Below are 25,341 nucleotides of genomic sequence, written 5' to 3' on the forward strand. Positions count from 1 at the left end.
TAAAGGAGGATAAAGATATACATTGAATATGTATACACCATTCTATGTGATTAAAACTCAAACTGTTACATACCCTTGAAACATTGCTGACAATCTACGGTTGCAAATCTGTTACATACCCTCGAACCATTGCCGCAATCCCTAGTTGTATATATGTTACATACCCTTGAAACATAGCCGGCAATCCCTCGTTGCATATCTTCCGACATAGGATCAAAGTTACCTTCAATCTCAGAGCTAATTCTCTTTGTATGCATTGGCTGATTTGGCAGAGGTAACCTTAATCGCAGAATACATGAATTCTTCATACTGAAATTCTTCATCTTAATTTCTTGTGGATGTCCATCACGCACCCCTCTAACTATTCAAATTCTCAAAACCTGATGAAAATATCAAAATATTAGTATCACATTATATGGTAAGCTTTCAGGATCACTATAATGTCTGTGCAATATATAGTAAACAAAAGGAATTACCCAGTATCAGAAGACAGGTTTATAGTGACGTTAGAGATATCATCCATACATACCATCATCATAAATATTTGGGGCATAGAGTATATAAATATATAGGGATGAGGAAAACTTATAGTTTTGAACTTGCGTCATTGTCAAGCAGGGAAACTGCAAAAGGAAACTATATATGCTTAAGAAGTTAATCATATATTAAAGTATGAAGAATTGAGGAAGTTCTTTGGTGGACCTTTGCGAAAGATCCTTAGTGAACCTCAGGGTTTCTAAAGAAACAAAGAGAGAAGAAATCATGCAAAACCAGTAACGGAGGTGATAAAATTAAATATGACACACCAACAACTTGTTGATTCCAGAGTTGATTATGCGTTTTCTTGAGAAAGAAATTTCTCTTGCAGTCCTTGAATCTAAGCAAGGTAGACTAGTCCTATAAATGTCCTTTCTGCACAGATTACTCTAATCAAGTGGGCCTGCAGAAAGTCTGTGAGCAACCAGTTTTGGCCTAAAAGACTCTCAAGGTCAAAGTGGGGAACTATGTTTTGATTTCATAACTCAAGTGAGATTTCTTTTATCAGGCAATCAAATGGGTCATGTGGAGATGATAACTTGATTGGCTTGGAATCAATCCGCAAAACAGTAACCACCAGTTCTCTCTACCCAGTTGATCAAAGGAAGGGAAAAATACATGGGTGAAAACCTTCTCATTCTGCATACATGGGTTAAAACCCACCTTACCGAAACTGTTATCCATCCTCCTATATTTAAAGGTATTTGTTATTGACGACCCATATTGTGTTGGGCAGACCCAAAAAAAAAACAATTATTACAAGTGTGTCATTGGTCCCAAAAAGTTGAATTCGAAAACCCCAAGTTTAAACGACCCGGCTAGGCCGTTCATTGTGCAAACCCAACGATGTGGCCACACCGTTTGAGTCCAAATGGTGTGCCCACACCGGTCAAGAGGCCAAGAACATTTGAGAAAGAGAGCTCATCTTTCAGGAGAATGAACATTTGAGAGGAGTAATTTTGAGAAATGAAGTAGTTTTGCACGACTATGAGATGAAAATGAATATCATAAAAGCTGAAGTGTCGAAACAGAATCAAGAAATTGTTGTTCTCAAGGAGCAGAAGGTTTTGAGTGATGAAGTTGCAATTTTAAAATGTGAGAAATTGGAATTGTCAAAACAAGTTTGCAGGTCGAGGGATTAGAGGAGACTACAAGGTACTATTGGAAGAGAATGCATTTTTGAAGAAGGAATTAGATGAATGTCATGAGAGGGTGGAAAATTTTAGAGTAGGGTGTGAAGAGAAGGATGATATAATTGAGAAGCATGCAAATTGAAATTAAGAAATCTGGGGCGGTGTTGCGGAAGCATCGGCAAGTGTTGGACTTTGGAAATCAAGAGATTCCGAGAAACGGGAAAAATTGCAAAAAAACTATGGGATTATTATACTATGTATTATAGGAAGTTGGAAGATGTATCTCCGTCCGGATCTATTAGGTGTTCCAGCCCAAAGGAGGATAGCATTATGTCATTAACTTCAACTTCTTGAGTGAAGTTTTTATTTTTATTGTTATGATGATGTGAGGTTAGGTTACGGTTTTTCTTTCTCGATTATATTTATTTTTCCATCAGATTCATGATATTTGGTTTTATCTATTTTTTATTAGATTGGTAATCATAATAGGTCGGTCAAAATATATAATAGTTAGATAATCCGCCCTTGAGGTAGGTCGGCAAAATAGATATAAGTATTAAGGATAACGTAATTGGGGTGTCACCCCCCCATAGTGTAATGATAACGTAATGAAATTTGGGGTGTCACCCCCATAGTGTAATGATAACGTAATGAAATTTGGGAGTGTCCCCCCCCATAGTTTAATGATAACATAATGAAATTTGGAGAATCCAGAAGGTGTAATGATAACATAATAAAAAATTGGGGGTCCCCCATAGTGTAATGATAGAAATTTGGGGAGTCGCCGCCCCCAAAGTGTAATGATAACATAATGAAATTTGGAGAGTCGCCGCCCCCGTAGTGTAATGATAACATAATGAAATTTGGGGGGTCACCGCCCCGATAGTGTAATGATAACATAATGAAATATAGGGTGTCGCCGCCCCCATAGTGTAATGATAACAAAATTTGGGATATTTGATCTCTAGTTAAAACGAAAGATGGATCGAATTTTATTGAATTATAAAATGATTACAATGAATGAAAAACAAACATTCAACGATAAAACTTTTTCAAATGAAAAGCATTCCATGGCTTGGCAAATTTTTCTCCGGTGATTCGACGGGGAAATAAGACCCTTTGATGCCGGGTCTATCAATAATGAATGGTCCTTCCCAATTCTCTGACAGCTTCCCAGATTCAATGAGCTTCTGTTTGCGACCAAGTACCCAATCTTCGGTTCAAAACTCTTGAGGCAAAGCTTTTATCATATTTGTGTTTCATGGTCACCGATATTTTATTAGACATTGTAAAGCTTCTTCTCGAAGTTTTATCAATTGAAGTCCGCCACCAAAGTTAGAGCAACATCATTGTTACCAGGTTTGTACCGCTTCGCCCTTGTAGTTGGTGCAATTAATTCGCCGGAGAACAAAGATCCATGCCATAAGCTAGATTGAAAGGGGAAAGATTGGTAGAATGCTTTGGAGTGGTGCGATAAGCCCAAAGCACCGGCAACTCTTTAACCCAATTTCCTTTGCTTCATTAAGCTTCTTCTTCAAAGTCGAGAGAATCGCCTTATTGGTTGCTTCGCTTGTCCATTTGCTTGTGGATAATATGGAGCCGGAGAAATTATCTTGAATTTTTAGTGAGGCAAAATTTGTGAATTTCTTCCGTGATCAAATTGTTTACCGTTGTCGAGACAAATGTTAGATGGAATTCCAAAGCGACAAACGATGTCTTTCCATAAGAAACGCCGTGACATCCGTTCTTTGAGATGTTGATAAGCGGTTGAGCTTCTACCCATTTAGTGAAATAATCACCACAACCAATAAAAAGCGCACACTTCCGTGAGCCTTTGGTAGGGTCCCACAATATCCAAGCCCCATTTCGCAAAAGGCCAAGGGCTTAGAATTGGGTGGAGTTCCGTTCTTTGAAGTTTGCCCATATTTGCATGTTTTTGACATGGTATGCATTTTGGGCAAATTCTCATTGAGTGTCTTTGCATGCTAGGCCACCAAAGATCCTTGAGTCATGGCTTTATGTGCAAGACTACGCCCCCGCATGGTTTCCACAAAGTCCGAGTGTATCTCTTCGAGAACTAGATGACCTTGATCTTTGGAAAGACATCCGAAAAGAGGGTCGAAATTATTTGCTTTCCTATAAAGTAGGAGATTTCCTTTAGAATTTGGAATTATGACAAATTTCCGTGCATCTCTTTAATTTTGTAGGAAAGTTTACGAATCCTTTCTGCAGAGTTCCATGTTACGTAAATTCTAAATAAATAGGTCTCCAATCATCCGGTGAAGTGTCACCGCCGATAGATTGAGATCCAAATGTGGTACTTCCGAGAATTATCCGCTTCATGGGACTCATCTTCCATATCAACATTGATTTGGTCGGCATCATGTGTGGGTGGAGAATCACTCTCAACACGATGATCGGCCAAACCTTGATGGTCGGCTAAATCTTCTTGAGCCGCTTCCTCGAGTGAGATTCTGAACTTGTGCCACCGATTGAGCTAGCTCTTCTCTCTTTCTTTTCCTTTGTTGTTACGGCATTCACTTGCTCAAATTCAATTTCCGAGATGTCGCCCGAAATAGCATAGATGAGCAATATATAAGTTTTGAACATGTTCTTCTATGACAGTTATGCTTGGAAAAGGTTGGAAATCAATATAAATTTTTCTTTCATTGTTAACACCAACTGCGGCAGAGAGATAGGTTAAGGCATCGGCATGACGATTATCATTGCGAGAGCGCTGGTGAACAGCAATGGATTTGAAATGAATGGATAGCTCATGCATTTTTTGGACATATGCAGCCATCCTATCATTTCGAGCAACAAAAGATCCGCCAAATTGATTCGCAACAAGCTTTGAGTCAGTGAATAACTCGATTTTTGTCGCCCCCAGGTCAAGTGCCGTTCGCATTGCATAAAGAACCGCTTCATATTCAGCTTCATTGTTTGATGCGCAAAATCCGAGGCGAACAGATTTTTCAATTTTCTCGCCATCAGGTCGGATCAAAACACAACCAAGGCCTGAACCTGATTTGTTCTTGGAACCGTCCGTGTGTATAGTCCATAAAGTAGGGTCGGCACTTGTGGATGGATCGGCCGATCCTTGTTGTGGATTAGGAGGAGGTTCGATCAAACCGCTTTCTTCCATGGTCGGTATGTCATCGACAGGAAAAATCGGCCATAAGTGATGCCATTCAAGTGGCCTTTCTCGGATGATCGGGCTTTGTAGATAATTTCGTAGGGCACTCAAATATGTTTCCCATTCTCGCTAATCGGCTCGAATCAGCATTTCAAGAACTTTTCTCAAGGGGTATTCAGTGTAGACATTGATGATACGTCCTTGAAAATAAGGCTTCAATCTTCGTGCACTATGGACAAGTGAGAGAGCTATTTTCTCAATCTATGAATACCTTGTTTCTGAAGTTGTAAGGGTCTTACTTATGAAGAAAATTGGTTGTTCATTTTCATCATCAATGAATAAGACGGCACTCACAGCTATTTCTGATGCTGCCAAATAGATGCCAATTGTTTGTCCGGTGGTCGGACTAGCAAGAATTGGCGGTTGTACTAGGTATTCTTTCATTTTCTGAAAAGCTACGTCACACTCATCTGTCCATTTTGGGGATCCCTTAATGGCTTGGAAAAAGGGGTGGAGTCGATCCGAATATTTTGAGATAAATCTACCCAAAGCAGCTATCCTACCCGTAAGTTGCTGGATTTGCTTCTTGGTTTTTGGCGAGGGCATTTCAGTAATTGCACGGATTTGATCAGGGTTAGCTTCAATGCCTCGTTTGGTCATAAGATATCAAAGAAATTTTCCCGATGCTAATCCAAATGCGCATTTTGATGGATTTAGACGCATTCGAATATGTATCAGCCGATCAAAATATTTTTGCAAGTGATGAAGGTGTGATGATGATAAGAGCCCAAAACTGTAGTTTTAACCCCTTAATAATCATACTGTTAGACCAATTATGTGAATAATAAGTAAGAGTTAATACTGATTACGTGTTTTTATGCATTTCGGGCTTCAAGGTCCATTATGTGCGAAAATGTGCCACTTTAGCGAGATAAAGGAGCAAAAGTCGCCAGAACTTCGAATACCATATCTTTGGACTCGGACCTCGGATTGAGGCCTACCTTATGTCAAAACGACCGGCTCGGAAAGAGCTTTGCAATGGTCCAAGCCTTGACCCAATCAGAGGAGCGAAAGTGGACGAAAAGTCTGTGGAAGCCAACTGCAGCTGAAGAGGCCTTTTTGGACTAAAGAAATTGGGTTTTGGGCCCGATTTTCCGGCCCAAAACATGGCTCCAAGCCCATGCACGATTTTTGGATCTGGAAGTATAAAAACAAAAGCTTGACTCTTTGTTAATGCCAGTTAGGTTAGGAAGCTAATGTTAATGGAGTTTAGGGTTAGAAAAAGTTAGATCTAGATTAGTTAATTACTTAGCTTTCATTCCATTAATTAGTTTCATTCTTTGTTTTAGATTAGTTATTTAAATCATTGAATATCATTGTTATTTTTTTATTAGATCAATAAAGTTAATTATCTTTATTCACAATCTTAGTTTTAAATTCAGTTTAATTTAATTATGTCTTATTGTTATTATTGTTCTTGTGTTGAGAATGGTAGTAAAGAAAATTCACATCAAATCATTACTCTCACCATTGTTCCTTTTGGGTTTGAGTAGTTGAATTCTATTTAGTCTTGATAGATTGAGAGTGGAACGAATCCTTACTCTATATATTGCATGATTATGTTTTGAGAGTAAGAAGAATTGATTTAAACGTAAGAACGGTAGGATTACGTATTAGTGTTCTTGTAGCATTAATATTTAGGATTCTACAATTTTTATGTTTTATCAAATGGCGCCGCTGCCATCTTAATCTCGTTCATGACAAGAATTCAATTGCTTGAATCCAAGGGGCAATCCCCCATTCTCTACCCACCCACCCTTTTAATTTTTCATTCTTGTTTTTGAATTTTCGAACCGCTCAATTGCTTTTGGCATAGGGGCTGCGGATTCACAGAGAAAAACACTGCGGTGTAGGTATTTCTAAATTTTCGAAAATTCTGAAAATTTTCATACATATTATTTAATGTGTTGTTGATTTACTGGAATATTTTCAGATTTTTCAGAGTTGGTTTACCTTGTAAAACAAGTACGATCTTTACAGTACTGCATTTCAGTTTTCACACCGTATGTTCTTGAAAAACAGACAAGTAAGGTTACTTAAGTAGTTCTAAAAATTCTATAATTTTTACAGGAGTATCTATCCTAATCCAGGAGTTTGTAGTAAAAATTTGATGAGTTTTTGATTTGTTTTGACCTCCTAAATAGTAGAGTGTTTCCAGTGTGTTTCTGCAGTGTTGCAAACACTTAATATCTAGAACACCACCCAATAAGGAGAGGTTGTAGAACTCCAATTGCTCTAAACTTTTTACAGGAACAACTAGAATCTCTCAGGAGTCTCCAGTAAAAATTTGGAAATTTTGGGATTTGTTTTGATGGGTTAACCATTCGGTTGTTTGTATTGTGTCCGAAAACGGTTTCGCAAACTTTGGAGGGCAGTAGAGGGACTTTCACTGCTCCGATCGATCTGAAATTTTACAGGCTACTTGATAGACGTCTTAGCAAATTACTGTAAAAATTTCAGATTTTTTGGAGTACGATAAAAGGCCTAAAACTTGAAAACCCTGGAGCGCGCCCGCGCCCATGTTGAGCGCGACCCGCCCTTAAACACTGTAATTTCAACTTACCTTGAGAAGCGCGCCTGCGCCCAACCCGCGCCCTACCCGCGCCCAACAAGGAAAATTCATCCTAACAGCCCAATTTTCATAGGTAAATGCATATTTTTATTCCTTAAAGTTATTAAGTGTTTCTAACTTGTTAAATACACTTAAATCAAGCATATACAAGACGCTATTCAAACGCTGTAGCAAGGAGGCATTAGTACTCCTTCTTCTTCCACTTCTTACGTCGGGAGGAGTTTTAATTCTAGTATAATCAGGCTTGTTTTTCATAGAAATAAATACAACACGCCTATCTAGAATTTCACACACTACACTTGCATCAATGGCTAAAGAACAAGAGACTCTCTCTCGATTTTTATAAAGCCCTAAACGATGGCCCCCTAAGTCGCATCGTTCTTGCAAAACCTAGTGGGGATTTTCGAATCCCCTAATATATTTAACTTGTTACCGGTTTTTCATGGTTTAGACCACGATAAGCCTACCACCAAACATCGTGGGATAGACCAAGTTCTCACTACATTCCATCATCCTAAATGCGTAAGTCCAAATCAAGTTAAACTTAGGGTGTTTCCTTTTCACCTAGCCGACAAAAGGCGCGTCTTTGGTTAACTGCCCAAATGCCAAACTCGTGGACTCATGGGCTCAACTTGTTCAATTGTTCATGGAACAATTTTACCCACCATCAAGACGGATGAAATGCTTCACAAAATTCATTTCTTCACCATAATCCTCATGAATCCTTTTCGAGGCACGAATCGCTTTCATCGATCTTCTCATTGAATGCCCGCAGATCATAATCTTGCGAAAGACACGCTTTGTTCGTGCTTTCTTCAGGGGCTTTCACATTATCATAAGGAGGTTCTAGATATCATGACCGGGGTAGTTTTCTTAGTAAGGGCCTTGAGGCTTATAAATTCTTAGAAGATCAATCTAAGAAGAACAACAATTGGGGAGGTAACGATTCCTCCCGCCCTCTCCTTCTTCTCTTGAGGTTAAACATGATCCCGGAGCTTAAAACTCTTATCGATGCCCTCACTAAGAAGGTAGATGCTATCTCTGTTCAACAACAACCCACTCCAAAGAAGAACATTAACTCTACTTTCGTTGTAATGTCTTGTTGTCTTGAGCATTCCGACTTCTATTGTCCTCTTGTCTATGCACAACCACTACCACAACCACCACACTTCAAACCAGTTAACTCAACATCAAGGACAAGAGAACTTAGGTGACCGCAATAGAGGTTTAGTACCCATAACCCAGAATTATCAACATCAAGACATGAACACTCAACAAGCTTTAATTCCAATACAACCATCTACGTGACAAAGTAGTAGTGACCTTGTTGGAGAAACAAAATCAAATTATGCAACAAAACTCCAACTTGATGAAAGATCGGATGATCAAAACTCTAATATGATGAAACAAACGATGCAAATGATGCGATCTTTGTGCCAAAAGGTTATTGACATGTCTTCTAACCAAAATAATAACCAAACCCGGCGTGTTTCCAAGTCAAGCGATGCCTAATCCTAAGTCAACAAACACCGCTTTTTGAAATAAAAAAGTATTTTACGGTGGTAATGGTAATATAAACCAAGGGGACTCCAGCAGTGACTACCCTTCCGCTCGTTCGGGCGGTAGTTGATAACCAAGTGGCTATGCCTAAAGATTACCCGCAAAACTAAAAATGATACCATACCAAATGCTATAATAGAAACTCAAGACCCTACAACCGTAGAAGTACCGGTTAAACCACAACCAAAAAAGGGAAAACATTACAAGACCCAATAATAGAAAGTGAAGACCCTACACCTGTAGAGGTTCCAATATGGAAACCTAGTTCAAAGTGATAAAAGATAAAGCAACAACGGTTAACAAATATGTTCCCCTCATATTAGGCATAATGATAAACCACCGTATCCCCGAGAGACTAATTGTGGTCTAAAAAGGATGAGAATTTTGATGAGATTAGGGAAGTGTTTAAAAATCTAACTATCAACCTACCTTTTTCTAGATGCTATAAAAGTCTACCAGACACGCTAAGTTTCTAAAAGAGTTGTGCACCAAGAAGAGGAAAACCAACATACCCCAAGCATTCTTAATCAACAATATCCCTCTTTATCCAACATAACGGAATTGTTAAGTACAAGGACCACGGTCGCCCCATCAGTATATGCACCTTAGGTGATACCTTCATAACAACCTGCTTTATTAGACACGGGGTGTTAAGTGTTAACTTACTCCCTTTTTATTTATATAAACAACTAGGTCTAACAAAACTTCAACCAACCAAAATGACTTTGCGGTTAAATATCGTTCTATTAAGTATCCCAAGAGTGTAGTTGAAAATATTCTTGTTAAAGTTCAAGATTTTTACTATCCTGCCGACTTTGTTATTCTCGACACGAAGTTGCTCATGATTCCATTCCCATCATCTTAGGGCCCTTTCTTGGCAACCGCCAATGCCCAAATCAATTGTCGGGATGGCTCAATGACTCTTTCTTTTGGAAATCTTTCTGTAGAAGTTAACATGTTTAGACAAAAACAGGGACAACTAGGTTTGCCTATAGAAGGAGAAGTGAAGTCCATTGAGAGTTTTGTACCTCACATTAGTCGCGCGGTGACACTTTAGTCCCCACACTAGTAGATACCCCTCTTAAGGAAGAAGACAAGGATCACAATTTCTACTCCCTAGACGTAGATAACATCGAGGAAGATTTCCTTCGACTCCTTGAGTTCTCTCCCTCGACATCCATTCATCTCTTTGACGCCATGGCCGGAAGAAGAATTTTTAAGCCCTCTATCCCAGTGATTCTTCTTACCTACCTATTGAGGAATGTCTTGCATATCTTAAGGCCTCTGATGATATAGACTTAAGAACACTAGTTGAACACCATTCACCCACCCCACATCCTCATGTCACTCATTCACCTTCCATCACGAATGTTCCTCGCCCTCTACCTTTTCAAAGAACCATTGAGTTTGTACTTGACCTTGGCGTTTCTCCTATGCTTCATAACTATCTAAAACCAACCGGTGAAGAAGTAACACCCAAGGATAAGCCACCTGACACGTTTTTCATTCTTCCCACCCTTTTTTCTAACACTTATCCATCCACATTCCAAGTATTTTCCAAAACCATTCATTTACTCACGATCATTCACTGGACACCTTCTTATTCAACTAAGTTCGTAAGTAGAAAGTTTTGGAGCTTGATTCTGTTTGGTGGTGCATTCCATGTTAACTATTTATGGAAAGATCCACAATTGTTTAGATTATTGATATATGGGAAACTGCATGTAAATACATATATATCACTTTAAGTCTAGGGAATCTGACTTTAAAAGACCCACGTTTTAAAACAAATTTTTTACAAACCCGTTTTCAAAAATTTGTTTGGGGAATGAGTGTTTGGTTTTTCCATTCTTGATCACTCAAATTCCTATTCTTACCCCACCTCACTCCCTTGAAGAGTAGCTAGATTTCTTCTTGTTTGTTGTTTTGATGTTGTTTTTATTATTTTTAGTAGATAGGATATTACGTTGTTAAATTCGTAGTTAACTTTGAATTTGGTAGTTAAATGTTGTTTGAATTTCAATTTTAATATAATGTGGTTCTTTTCAAATTGTGCATGGATTTTAGTGTTAATCCCACCTTCCCGAATTGTTTGGGGGTGGTATTATTTATTATATCATGATTTGTAGAAGATCCTCCATTTTAGAGTTTGTTTTGGAGTGAAGGTTGAGAATATTGTCGTAATTGGCATACCTATGATTAGATGTGGTGGTAGGATGAAATCTAAGAGAGTTTAGAAGTTACTAGTCTAAATCCAGTATGAAAGATATTAGGGTTGTTATAGAATCAAGAATATGAGTTGTTTCCGTTTTCGGGTTCGGAAATTTTATTGTTTCCGGAAATTGCCTTAAAGTTTTTTTTTGGCAACCTACCGATTCGTTTTAACAATTCAAAACCTATATAAACTTCCTTCTTTCTACACTAACAAACCACAATACATTCCACCATCATCCCGCACCATCCACTCCAAGTTTTACTTTTTTTCATCTAAACTCCGGTTTCATTTCTTCCGAGCCACATTTTTGGAGCGCCGCTGCCTTCACATTTTTGGAAAATTTATTAAGAGCGCGACCCCTCATGGCGACCGCCCTCATCTATTGGACCTAGAACGCTTCAAAGTCAAAGCGACTTCGGCCAAACACCGAAATTCTAAAATTTCAGAGCCGCGACTCAGCGCCTCTTATATGGGCGCTTCGTCTAAACCTGACTTTCGTGGACCAAAAATTCCAGTTTTCTGGGGTAGTTTCCAGATCATTCACAGCTATTCCAGAGCGTAATTTTGAGATGACATCTCCTACATTGATACCGAACAATCTTTGAAGATTTGTTTCAAAAGCACTACTTATGGTGCTTGGTTTTAGCGAGGTGATCACACACGTGGCCGTGGACCGCTTATGGTTCTTGCAAGCATTTGTTCTTGGACTTGCCATGCCCAATGAAATACAAAACCCATGATGCTATTGGGTAGATAATATTCATGTCTACACTTATGACTTTTGCATGAGGCTTATGGGTCCGACAATTTCCGTGTAGAGGACCAAGGGACATATAATGTAGCCCTTGGTAACTTGTCCCTTAATGTGATACGGTAAAGTTCTTTATCATGCTAAACATATTAGGGGAGTGACATTTTTCTTCTGCGAATAATGCCACTGCGATGTTTTCCTTGCTTTAGGCGAGGAACGCTGCTATCGACCTTCCTAAGACCTTAATGTCTAGTTTAGCACGAGCCCATAGCATGAGGCATAAGTATCTTCTTATGCCTATATTAGTTTGCCGTATTATACTATGTTTCTTCCCTATTTTTTTTGTGCCCCTTTCACGGACTGGGTTGGGGTCGACATTGTGAGACCCACCAATTCTATTATTCGATCTTTCCGTGCAAACGACTTGGCAAGGGTGGAGGATACAACCCTCATCGGGTTGCACCTTACACCCCATCCGACCAAGTGGCGCTTTAATAGGTTAGCAATCATAGATGATAAATGGCGTGAAGCATGGCAAATTATCATGGCATGGCAGATCGCTGGAACCCTCACTTCTTTATAGAAGAGGAGGATGACGAAAGTAAACGCTGGAGTGGAGGTAAGTTTTTAGTTTCAGTTAGTGTGCCGCTATGTCCCAAGCAATTTAATTCTGTTAACCCCATAATGGGTGGAACTCTTATAGAGTTGCGTCAGTTTTTATTTCCTATATTAGTATGTTCTAACCTTGTTTTGCAGATGTTCCAGAATTTCACGCGTTTCCATGGTATTTTTCAAACCCTCTTTATTTAAATGCTTTGAGGACAAAGCATGCTTTTGTTTGGGGGCATAGAAACACGTGTAATTAAGACATCTGTTAGGATATAGATATGTATAATGTGCACTTGTTTTCTAGTTAAAATTTCAAAAATTCAAAAAATATAAATAAAAAGTATGCTATACACTTAGGAATATTGGTATTGTTTTCTTTTCTCCATGCTCTTAACAATCTAGAAGTCTCAATGAGTTTGTTGCATCGGAATAATTGTTAGAAACTTAGGTTAATATGTAGGTAATAATCTTTGCATCTATCTATAAATTTATTACATGAGTATCTATGATTGTTAGCAAGTAAGTTTCTCAAATCTAGGCTAGAGTACTTATTCTACAAATCCTGTGAGAATATAGCCTAAAGCCTTATATGAGCTTAAACATTTGAGAAATGACACAAGGGAGAAGTAAAATCCGGATAGAGAAATCACACGCCCACTTGCTTGATCACTAAACCATATCCTAAGCGAGAATTTAGGCCCTCTTTGGATCGATATAGCCAGAAATTCAAACCTATGAATTATTTTCCCGCTAGTAAGCCCCTCCGAGCCTTTCTTTAGCCTTCCATAAACCACAATTCCTTTACCCCTGTTACAAAACAAAACAAAATAAAAAATCAACCTACCCAATTTAGAATAAGTCCGAGAATAGAATGAGGAAGAAAGAAGAAGAAAAACCACATGTAAAAACAAAAATTAGTTAGTTGTTTCCGAAAATAAAGAAAAGAAGTTTCCATCCAAAGAGAAAAGAAAAAAAAAAAAAAAGAAAAAAAAAATAAATAAATAAAAACTCCAAAAAAAATAGAATAAAAGGGAGTCAAAGGCCAAAGAAAAGAAAAATATGGCTAAGGATGGAAACAAAGTGTAGAAGCAAAAAGTAAATAACAAGGTTTTCTCTAGTTACATAATCTGAAGACTCTATTATCTCAGACTTGTCCTCTAGAATATCCATTTCCTTCCTTCTTAAACCATCTCCTAATCCCCATGACACCTAATAAAGACCTCTAGCTTTCAATTAGGAATAGGTTAGTGTGATAGTAAGTGGCAGATGTGTTTGATCGACCCGAGCTTCCTTGTTGTCATTGAGATTGTAAGGTAAAGTGTGCCCACTTTACACTTGGAGTAGAAAACTTGAGTGGAAAAATCAGAGTGGTTTTGTCTTGACATTTATGTGAGGACCTACTTAAGGGCAGCTATTCCGAAGTTTTCAACGGACTGCTATTACATTTCATAGTATTACTCATTGTTATATGTTTATTTTAGATGATTGATTATTATGCATATATTAGCTTAGGGTTATTTGACCGGGTTATTCTTATGTAATTGCTAGAGAGATGTATAGATAGTTGAGCATGAATAAGGAAACAATAGTTTTATTTCTTAGTCGTTGTAGTATAGATGAAGTTTGTGAGTACCTTCACTGGAAAACTCTCACGAGGCTATAACTCGTCCACTAGGGAATTCCTAGTGGTTTAAGGCCTTGTTGCATATGGTCAATGCAATCGCACTCAGCGAAACGAGAGTAGTTAGAACTCCATTTTGGTCACTTATTCTAATTTCTCATCTTTTTCTTGAGGACAAGCAAAATCTTTGTTTTGGGGGGTTTGATAAGAGCCCAAAACTGTAGTTTTAACCCCTTAATAATCATCTTGTTAGACCAATTATGTGAATAATAAGTAAGAGTTAATACCGATTCACGTGTTTTATGCATTTCATGCTTCAAGGTCCATTATGTCGCGAGAAATGTGCCACTTTAGCGAGATAAAGGAGCAAAAGTCGTGAGAACTTCCGAATGCCATATCTTTGGACTCAGACCTCGGATTGAGGCCTACCTTATGTCAAAACGACCGGCTCGGAAAGAGCTTTGCAATGGTCCAAGCCTTGACCCAATCAGAGGAGCGGAAGTGGACGAAAAGTCTGTGGAAGCCAACTGCAGCTGAAGAGGCCTTTTTGGACTAAAGAAATTGGGTTTTGGGCCCGATTTTCCGGCCCAAAACATGGCTCCAAGCCCATGCACGATTTTTGGATCTGGAAGTATAAAAACAAAAGCTTGACTCTTTGTTAATGGCAGTTAGGTTAGGAAGCTAATGTTAATGGTAGATAGTTAGGTTAGAAAATAATTAGATTAGTTAGCCTCCATTAAACCTTAGTTCCAGATCTAGTTTTTATATTAAAGTAATTAGTTTTATTCTTGTTTTAAATTTAGTATTGAATGATTGTTCTCCCTTGAATTAGATAATAAAATAGTTGTTCTTGATTCAATTTCGATTTGTCAATTACAATTGTTAGATCTAATTTCATTTACTACTTGTTATTCAATGCTTAGTTGTTAATTAGATTTTTGTTATTGTTTCATTTAGATTAGTTAAATTTCATAAAGTTAGAATCTTTATATTATGTCTTGTTTAGATTCAATTGTTGGGAATGGTAGAATAGAAATTTCACACCAAACACATCACTCTCACCATTGTTCCTTGTGTTGGATCAATTGAATTTGTTTAAGTCTTGAGAATTAAGAGTGGAACGAATCCTTACTCGTTGTATTGCATGATTATGTTTTGAGAGTAAGAAGTATTGATTTAAACGTAAGAACGGTAGGATTACGTATTAGTGTTCTTGTAGCATTAATATTTAGGATTCTATTGTTTTTACGTTTATCAGATGACTCTTCATGCGACTTGATGACCATATCGTCAATATAAGCTTCCATAAACTTGCCTAAGAAGTCTGAAAATGATGTATTAATGAATTTCTGATATGTTGCCGGGTGCATTTTTAGACCGAAAGGCATTACCTTATAGCAAAATAAGCCTTGGTCCATTATGAAAGTTGTAAGTTCTTGTTCATCTTCTTAATGCAATTTGATAAAATCCCCATTGAGGCATCCATAAAAGAAATTTGTTTAAACCCCGAAGTGGCATCAACCATTTCAGAAATACGAAATGCAAAGGATACGGGTGAACGGGACATTTTTATTGACATCGATAAAATCAACCACGATTCTAAGTTTCCCATTTTTTCTTAGGGATTTGCTACTACATTTGATATCCATTTCGGATATAGTACGAGCCTAATAAAATTAACACTTAGAAGTTTGTCGATCTCTTCTTTCACTTTGAGCTTTCAATCGGGAGCCATTAGAGAGGAGCTTACGACGACCGCTTTTTGTGTTTTGTCGATATCCGACTGTGACATGCAAGTGAAGGATCAATCCCGGCATTTGTTCGACCGTCCCACGCAAACAACGTGCGATTTTTCTTCAAAAGCTCAATGAGATTATCCCGTTCTTTCTTGGAAATTTCCGCGAAAAATAAAAGTGGTTTCTTCTTCCTTGTTGCCGATCATGCTTCGGAGTCCGTCGATGGTCGGAGGGCCACCTAAACCGCTCCATAAGCGTTTACCCGGCCAATGGAATTCTGTAATTGCTACTTTTCCCTATCGACATTTAGGATGGTGTTACCGCCTGACTTCGAATCTTTATAATCTTGATGGACTCATGGCACTTCAAAGCTGCTATCGATCGCCGAACTTTGCATACCCTACCATCACACGAACTTGATAGCGATGGAAAGTAGAAACGACAGCTCCCATTGAGTGAATCAATCTCTTCCCGGAATGACATTGTAGGAGGAGTTACAATCCAAGAGAAGAAAATCAATTGTAACTTCCTTGTTCATTAATGTCACCGGAAGAGAGCATCTACCAACTGATGTTGCTGCTGTCCCATCGAAGCCAATGATAGAATTTGGATCGGGAACTATCATTTTCTCGGGGAGGTTGAGTCCTTTGTAACAACGCTTGTAGATCACACTTGCCGAACTACCTGTATCGATCATGATTTTCTGCACACGATGAATTCCAACAAAAGCATGTATTACAACGGCATCATAATGAGGATGGTGCACTCCTATCGAGGTCATTGTCGATCAACCAATGAGAGGTCCTTCCTCATAAGTTTCAGTACCCATTCCGTGGAAAAATCATATCCACTATAAACATAGTGGTGGTGAGATCAATGATCTTGGGTGATTGAAATTCTTCGCGTTGGGTGTTAGACATTGAATCAACTCTGGCATGACCGACTTTGATTACATTGTGTCGCGGTGGCGACTAAAGCTTGTTTTCGTTTTACCCAGGGACATAATCACGGAGCATACCCTTCTCGATCAAACCTTGGATTCTACCCCCAGAGATCGGCATTGTTCGGTTTCATGACCAAAATCATCGTGGAATTTGCACCACGAGGATTTGTCCGCGTGTAGCCTTGGTATCTTCGGAGAGAGGAAAAGGTGGAGATAAGATATTCTTTCCTTAATCTTCTCATAGATAACGGTACTTCGTTGAGGGCGGTAAGCTTTAACTCTGGAAGTTTCTTTTGTTCTTTGCCGTTCCATTGTTGTGGCCTACCATCACTCTTGTACTTTTGATCGGTTGTTTGTTGAAACTTTGGTTTTGACTCTTTTCTAGCGGCTTGCTTATTCGATCCCTATCTCTGTGAACTTCGTGCGATGCATCATCTTCAACTTCGAATAAAAGCTGTTGAGTTCGAGAAAAAGATCATAACGAGTTGTTGGGGCGTCTTTACAATAGAGTTGTAAATGCCGTCCCTATCATAATTAATGCCTTCCTTGAAGGCATAAATGACAAGAATATCAAATGCATCCGGGATTTCAACGGCCGCTTTCGAAATCTCGCAACAAACTTCTTGAGTTTTCTTCTTTTGTTGTTTAATCTTGAATAGAGAATCAATATGTTTCGGTTCTTTCCGGTTGTGGCGAAAATGCTTTCGGCAAACTTGTAAAGCGGATCGATAAAATTGTGGATGGATCTTTAAGGAAGCATGTTAAACCATCTCATCGACTCAATTCCAATGAGTGTGGATGGGAATAACTTGCAAAAAGAGCATCGTCGAAAGTCCATAAGATCATCTTGTTTACGTAATTAACAAGATGCATCAAAGGATCTCCATCAATCTCATCATACTTCTCGAATTCGAAGTCCTTGTGATGAACAGTTGTTTGGATTGAGAGAGAAGGGAGAATCGATACCACTCTCGATAGCAAAGATTTAGTATTTTATTTTCTCGTGACTCCTTATCATTTACAGACGCCGGTATCATTTTAGTGTAGGCGTCTTTCAGAAAATGGAACATTCTCTTGGCGATGGTCCGCGACCGAACATGGGCGTTTTGGCCAAGATTTCTTCAGAGGAGGTGGAGTGAGTTCGTCGACGAATCCCGTCCATGTAGTGAAGGTGACCGAGCGATAAGAGGAGTTCGGTTCCTTCGTCTCCCCATGGTGAACATCGGGAGAATCTGGTTAGTCTTTGGGATCCTGACCATTTTCTTGACTGATGCAAGTGAGTCTCCATCTCCATGGCTACCATTGTCAACATACTTTGGCCGACAATGAGCTCTTGGATTGGGACTACAATTTGAGCGACTTGGTTGTGAACTGGAACTGCTTGGTGAATAGTCTTCTTTGTCGAGATCGGCGATCATCTTCTTTATTCGCGACGAGGACTTGCAGTGGCTTGCCTACCCCTTCTATAGCTTGGGGTAGGAACTTCATTGGTTTTTCGTTGGTTGGGTAGTCTATCTTGCCGACCTATATGAATATTTTGCCGATCTCCCTTAGTACGGTTCGAATCGGTAAAACCGGTTTTCGTCATTAGATCTTTTGTGAGTTGGTGATCCCCGGCGGGGTGGTTGACATCAAAGGTCGGCCGAGGGAGTTTGTGGATTAAACTACGATTACCGAAAGTGTAGGCTTTGGCGTTGCACATTTTGTTTACCTTGAAGCCTTTAAGTAACCGACTTCGCCGCGGTTTCTCTTGGTGCGGGGAGTTTGTACTTTCGGGGTCTTTGAGCGGTGATGCTTGATGTTCAAACGATCCCAAACACTTTTGTCGTAGACCACGAATCATCTTCGAGAAGTTGACCGCGTATTTTTGATTGTTATTCTTGCTCTCCAATTGTCGGAGGCGACGGTCTACTTGAGTTGATGGATCGGATACATGAATATCCACTCTCTCAGTCGCAGATGGCCGAGGACCATCAGACTTGGAAAGTGAATTCAATGAAAGGTGAATCTTGAACTTGCGCGTAAAATGATACTTTCACCGTTGTTTGTTTTTCGAAGCTATTGGCGTAATTTTTGTTTTGTGGTTGAAGGTAGAACCTGAGGCGGTTGCCAAATATGTTTCGGCAAGATTTGCCAAAACACACCAATTGAGGTTGGAAGTAATGTTTTTGGAGATGGTGATTGGGGAAAGATGAGGCCCGACTTCGGTTTTGAAGTTGCCCTCGCACCCAAAGATATTGCTTGGGATCAAGTCTCGATTAATGTAGTTACGGAAAAATGACGAATGTTGGATTTTATAGGTAGCATTGGTGATATAGTTACTTCCTCGTTCTCCAATATTCCAATCGTGGGATGAAGTTGGAACCGGCCAATCATGGGATGAAGTTGAGAGCTAAGCGGGACAACCGCTCGGCTCGATGGGATGAAGTTAAGAACCGGCGGGACAAGCGTAGCTCGTGGAATGAAGTTGGAGAACTGGTGGGACATCGGTCATTTCGTGGGATGAAGTTGGAACCTGGCGGGACATCTGTCCGGCTCGTGGAATGAAGTTAGAGAATTGGCGGAACTGGCTTCGCTCGTGGGATGAAGTTGGAACTGGCGGGACAAGCAGAGCTTCGTGGAATGAAGTTGGAACTGGCGGGACATCGGTCATTTCGTGGGATGAAGTTGGAGAACCGCACACATCTGTCATTTCGTGGAAATGAAGAAGTTGGAAACGGGAGAAGAGAACGGCTTCGTGGGATGAAGTTAGAACCGGCGGGGACATCTGTCGATAGGATGAAGTTGGAGAATGGCGGGGAAAAGCTGTCGGTTGAATTGAGATTGAAGTTGGAAGCTGGCGGATTGAAGTTGAGAATCGGAGAACCGGCTTCGTGGAATGAAGGCTTTGAGCATGGGCTTTTCAAAGATAAGCTCACGAGCATGGGCTCGTGGAATTGTTTATAGTTGGGCTTTGAGCGTGGGCTTGTTTATAAAGATCGAATGGGCTCTGGCGTGGGCTTGTTTATAGTTGGAGCTCTGGCGTGGGCTTGTTTATAGTTAAGCTCGAGCATGGGGCTCGGCGTGGAAGCTGTTTATAGTTGGGCTATGGCGTGGGCTTGTATTGAATTGGGCTTATATTGGGCCACATTTGTGGGGCGGAACGATAACTTTTCATTCTGCGACTCGATTAAGACATTAGAAAAAACTCTATTAAAAAACTTCGACTATTCCTTCCCGAAATAAACTTAAGACGCGTAAATATAAAGGCTAATGCGATTTTCTATTCCTTCCCGGAAATAAACTTAAGGCGTCTAGCGCGGAGATGAAACAAGGCTAATGCAATTTTCTCAATGCAAGAATGCCTCGATTCGGTTTTCTCAATATAAATGAGTCTTGCTACCAAAGAATATGAGACGACTATCGACACTATGAAACGGCAATGGACAAATATGAATTGGATATGTTTCGCTGAGATTCGTGAAAAGTAACCATTGCGAAGTCTGTATGTATCGTCTTGAACTCATGGTTAACCATTGCGAACAGCGAGAATCTAATCACCACAATGTAAACGATCCCACATGCAACTATGTTGTTGGCGTGTGTTACATTGTGGTGTGACAGATACAACACCATTTTCGAGAACTCATGGATGACCGTACGTTGTGAACAATATGAATCTTATCCTCACCACGTAAACGATCCCACACGCTACGATGTCATTGGCGTGTGTTATGTTGTGATGCGATAGATTTCACATCATATTATTCACATCAAACGATGAAGAATCGTCAGAGGCAATAACTTTGCGCTGAATAATTTGGTTTATCGGTGAAACGGCAGTAAAATCACATTAAAATCACATGCAACCTTTCGTTGAAAAGTAGTTAGAAGGATTAGTCCGTTATCGCCAACTTGACCTTGAACATCATGTACGCGATGATCGACAGTAATTGTATCGGGAACTTGAGCTCTTCTAGTATTCGTCATAATTTTTGCAGAACGTGGTTATGGGTTCGATCCCCACAAACAACGCCAATTATGTTTCAACAAAATATGATCAAAACACTAAGTGGTGACGAAAGAAATGAAGAACGTAGAAAAGTAGTGAAAAGCGGTGGTGATCGAAAGAATGATAAGACTGTACCTTTTGGTTGCCTACGTACCTAAATTATCGATGGGATCAAGTCTCAAGAACGTAGTTCTATATGAAAAATAGTTTGGTATTTATATAGGTATAGTAAAACTCCTTGTAGCTCAAGTAATTGTAATTGAATATAACTCTCAACTGACAATTATCTCTTTGATAAGAAACAAATATGGACATAAATTAATGTACATTAGTGGCAAGCCATGTGGCTAAAGTTTAGCCTTAGACACATTTGTTAATGGGTCTGTACATTGATCCATGGTATTTGCAAATTGGGCTTTAGCCCTGTCGATTAAACGAATAAAATGGAGACCCCTACTAATTGACGTTTGCCACGTAAGTGGGGATCGAAACAGGATATATTAAAAAGCACAAAGGCTAGAGCAAGCTTCTCGCTGTGGTACTGCAATTTCACTTCCTTCTCCTACTGATCCACGAACAAAAGCACATGACTTGTATCTGGAACATATCCAACTTCCTTGATCTTCTTAGTTCTTCTCCCACATCCCTCTTATCTCCTCTATTTGTGGGTGCTGATCATTGGCCACAAGCATATGAACTGCATTTGCAACCTCCATCCAACTACAAGCAGGTTCCTTCTTTAACTTGATATCTTTCATCATCTGTCTCGCTTCGGCAGCATCACTCCATTGACCAGCAGAGGCATACATGTTTGCGAGCAAAACAGGAAGGTCTGAATCGTGGGGGTCCAGCTCAAAAACACGTTCAGCAGCAATGATTCCCAACTCCACATTTTCATGGATTCTGCAAGCACTAAGCAGAGCTCCCCACACAGCTGCATTGCTTTCAATTGGCATAGCTTTTATGAAACTCTGAGCACGTACGATCAAAAGCCCTGCACGTGGATCGATCTCTTATGTTTTCATCAACTCAAAATAGTACTGCCCTTCATTCAAGAGCCCACCATGGCTTCACACAGTAAAAACGCAAAGGAATGTTACCACATTTCGTCTGAATCCAAGCTTCAGCTTCAAACAGATTTACATCTTCCTTCGCAAGTCCGTGGTGGGCACACCAAGTACTGAATTCCAGGACACAACATCCTTCTTTTCCAACCTATCAAAAAATTTCTTTGCATCTTTAAAACTACCAGCTTTAGAATACATGTCAACGAGCGTGTTGCCAACAAAAGCAATAAGCATTAACCCAGCTTTTGTCATATGGGCATGAACCCATTTACCTTGCTCTACAGCTCCAATGCTAGCACAAGCACTATAAATACTGGAATAGGTGAAGTGTGTAGGTTTATACTCTCCACTTTGCATCTTCAGAAAAAGACTAAGAGCATCGACTGCTTCGTTCTTCCTTGCATGGCCAGCAATTAAAGCATTCCAAGATACTTCATTTTGCTTCCCATCCCATCAAAGACTAACTGAGCTTCCTTCATTTGCCCACGCCTGGCATACATGTCCAAAAGAGAACTCCCCACATAAACATTCCACTCATAACCATACTTGGAGCAAAACCCATGAAGTTGCCAACCAATTTTGTCGCTGGATGCTGCTCCAGAAGCCTTCAAAAGGCTTGACAATGAGAATTGGTTTGGTTTTAACCCACACTTGATGATTTGAGGGAACAATCAGCTAGGATGCAATTAAGTCTGATTGTCTATTCTTTACGACCAGGGATTTCCAATAACGGAAATAGACAAATTGAATAAGTATCTGGAAAAGCTGTCAAGGTTCAATATTCACAGCTTCCACGATTTTTTTTTTTTAATTTTATCCTTACATTAACTTCAAAAATAAAATCATACTTTCCCCCAGGACCTAATATTAAAAATTAGGTTTGTATTACATAAACAATATTTATGATATCAAATGTTTCCTAATTAAATCAAGTATATTTTCTCTAAAAGTTCAATCTCCTAATATGATTATATATGTTAAACAAGTATACACAAGTGTCTAGAAGAACACACCCTCCTGCATCCACCAGCCAAGGAAGATTGACTCTGATTTTATACCACTCTATGCTGCTCACGAGTATGCCACAAGAAGCATTCAAGTTTAGTTGGTACACTGATAATCCATAAACCAGAACCCATCTACATAGAGCAGAATGTGAACTGTAGTGAAAACATGTGATCCTAGCACTCACCTTGCAACGTAGGTCATGTTTCCAACTAACGCAAAGATGAACATTGACTGACTAAGCCCCTGTATAACAAACGAGAGGATGTTACTTTGTTGGATGGTCTACATATAGCTATCAAAAGGACATAACCGTCCTCCCAACTACTCTAGGCAATCCAGGTACCCTGTCAATGTCCTTGTTCTTATTCTAAATGCAATCTCAACTAGAAAATGAAAAGAATGGGAAAAGAAATTTTTATTATGTGTTCAATACGTACAATAATTTTCATGTTCCTGATGTTTCTGTGCAAAAAAAATTCACGTAATATTTTCTTTACGGTGAGAGTGCAAATAAATATTTCATTGCCTCAATTAGGAATTTCTATACCCAAAAAGAATTTAAAAAAATAATAATCATGCAATCAAAAGCAAATCAAACGAGAGATTTTTGTTTCCCACACAAAAGTTCTATTTACCAGACAGCCTGAATAATTGTGAATAAGATCTATAAAGGTTACCCATAAAAAGGTATATAATCTAAACCGGGTAATATCAAATTTTAAAAATGACTACAAATGTCAGCCACCATACAACAGCAAGGAATGGAGTCCCTTGGTACAATAAAAGAAATCATGCCACAAGAAAGAAAGCCTTACCTGAACATTGCCACTCTTAATATGCAAAACATATTAAAAACCAAAGCAACTTAGAACCAATACAATTCACTACTGATGATTTAAAAACTAGATAACTAGAAACTCAAGAACAATAAAGAACGTATAAAAATACCAACTAGAACCCTCACTCTTCCTCCTTCGATTAACCACTGGTATCAAATAGAGGTCTAGTCGAAAAATTACAAGTTGGAGAAAAAAATCTTCTTGAAAGTTGAAACAGAGCAGAAGATATTAGGAGAAAGGGCTAAAAAAAATAATTTGGAGAAAAACCATTAAATCAAAAGAAAAGTGTAACTAGTGAAAAGGATGTTGTGGAAAGAGGGAAAATGTCAGAACTGGACACAGAAATCTGTTACTAATCACGCAATATAGTTTTAAGAACAAAAAAGGACTCCAACATTTTCGTAAGAGGAGGTCAAAACATCAGAAGCACACACATTTGCGCAAATTTGTGGAAGCCGACCACCCATATAAATAATTGCCATTGCCCAATCAAAGAAGGACCTGATCAGTACCCATGCCTTAATACTAACATGGCACTGTCCTGAGAAAAAAAAACAAAAAAAAATTAACAGCCACTTCGCAAAAAACAGGACCATTCCATTACATACTACTTTATGGAATATTTATAGTCCATTTGTTTCCATTGCAGCCTGCGAATGAAGAGATGGGTCACTCTTTGCACTGGCCTCTTATAAATATATGTAGGCTATTATGATGTGGAAATTGCATAATTTGAATCATTGAGAGGTAAAGACAAGGTTTGATGGTGGTGCAGATTGTGTAGAGACAAGGTGATGCAGATTTATGAGTGGAAGCGATTAAGAAGAAGAAATCTACAACTTATATCAAAAACAATTAAGAACCCTAAAATAAATATGTCTCTTTTATTGACTCTGTGAAAGAAAATCACTACTAAACATCAACTGTCTAACCCTAATCTCAAGCTCTTTATTTATAACTATCCTAGAAAGCAATAAACCAATAGTAATATGCCACGTGGCATTCTAAAAACAAAAGACTACTAAAAAAATGGACTCTCTTTATGCATATGGGCTTGGGCCTATTGATGTGCACATCACACTCCCCAAGTTGAAAGAGTTTGTCCACAAACTACAATCGTGGAGCGTCGAGCGACCTAAAAGACCGATAACGCCTCATCCCTTTTATAAATCTGGAGCGAAACCAATAGTAATATCGGTGGTTCCTCAAACAACCTCTCCAATATCGTCATCTCCTTCTGCGAATAACACAGGGCACTTCTTTTTCTTTGGGCATTTAGCAACAATGTGGCCAATAACACCACACTCAAAACACTTCCCTAGGTGCGAATAAATGCAGCAGCGACAATAACCACGGATGAACTTTTTCTTTGGGTAAAAACAATGCGGTACTAACACCACACTCAAAAGCAACGAAAGATGATGATGAATTGGACAACTTGTGGAGATCTTCCGACTTTCTAGCATAAATAAGATGATTTGTCATGGTTTGAATATCAACAAAGGATAAATCGGTTTGAATGGTTTGAATATCAACCGGTAAATCTATTGACATATCTATGGA

The 25,341-nt window shown here is 39.1% G+C and overlaps 1 long non-coding RNA gene and 1 pseudogene across 8 annotated transcripts; both read right to left on the reverse strand.

Annotated features, from left to right (window-relative positions):
• LOC147495337 (uncharacterized) lies at positions 1–24,900 on the reverse strand. 8 transcript variants are annotated; one of them, XR_015197450.1, is made up of 4 exons: positions 23,755–24,900; positions 23,124–23,182; positions 22,945–22,998; positions 1–380 (listed from the first exon to the last, which is right to left on the reverse strand). It is a non-coding gene; the product is annotated as an uncharacterized LOC147495337 (long non-coding RNA). The 8 variants fall into 8 exon arrangements; XR_015197449.1 differs by having other exon boundaries at positions 22,945–23,182; XR_015197448.1 differs by having other exon boundaries at positions 23,124–24,900.
• LOC147495338 (pentatricopeptide repeat-containing protein At3g24000, mitochondrial pseudogene) lies at positions 21,110–22,587 on the reverse strand (annotated as a pseudogene).
• Positions 24,901–25,341: the final 441 nt, after the last annotated feature.

Source organism: Coptis chinensis, chromosome 6 (assembly GCF_015680905.1).
Source record: "Coptis chinensis isolate HL-2020 chromosome 6, ASM1568090v1, whole genome shotgun sequence".
NCBI lineage: Eukaryota > Viridiplantae > Streptophyta > Magnoliopsida > Ranunculales > Ranunculaceae > Coptis > Coptis chinensis.